This window comes from Corvus brachyrhynchos, unplaced genomic scaffold (assembly GCF_000691975.1).
Source record: "Corvus brachyrhynchos isolate BGI_N302 unplaced genomic scaffold, ASM69197v1 scaffold223, whole genome shotgun sequence".
Classification (NCBI taxonomy): domain Eukaryota; kingdom Metazoa; phylum Chordata; class Aves; order Passeriformes; family Corvidae; genus Corvus; species Corvus brachyrhynchos.
The window spans coordinates 5,494,093-5,494,807 of NW_008237174.1; positions in this window are offsets into that span (position 1 = coordinate 5,494,093).

The following is a 715-nucleotide window of genomic DNA, read 5'->3' on the forward strand; positions in this document are numbered from 1 at the left end:
GCTCTATTGGCATTCTGCTTATTACTCCTTTCATCTAATTGAAGGAGAGATCACCATCACTAATATGATGACCAGCAAGGGGAAGTCATTTTAATCACATTAGCAGCAAAGAAATCAACATGGCATCAGACTAAAATTTTGCAAGTAGAGTAAACTAGATTACAACTGCTTTTAATGCCTCTTTCAATAAGGTGTTTTGCCCATCAGAAGCAATCAGTATTAGTAACAATCTCACAGATCTACTGTTAATGGAAACAATAACCCTGATTCTACACATACAAATTCATAATTCCATAAAAATTAGCAACACCCCTGCCTCACCTCTCCATTGATTGATATCAGGGGGACATGCATTTAAAGGAAATCATATAACAATTTTTATTGTGTAAGAATGCAGCTAAGTAGTTCAAGATACTTTTTGCATCCCACATGCTTCAATGTGAGCAATAGTAGAACAAACTTTTCAGAACAAACTGGAAGGCCACATTTGAAATGGCACACCACATTTTTTTCAAATGGAAACAGTCCCATTTCACACTGTAGTTGCTGGGAGTTCCCAGAGAGCCCAAGTGCAGTGGGCAAGCCTCAGGACTGCCTTGTCTTCAGAGCATGCTAAGAGTGACACCCATGTAAAATAAACATAACTTTTGAGATGTGTGCTCTATACAGGATGAGAATTGTTACATCTCAGCCAGGATCACTCTCCCTTCACTGC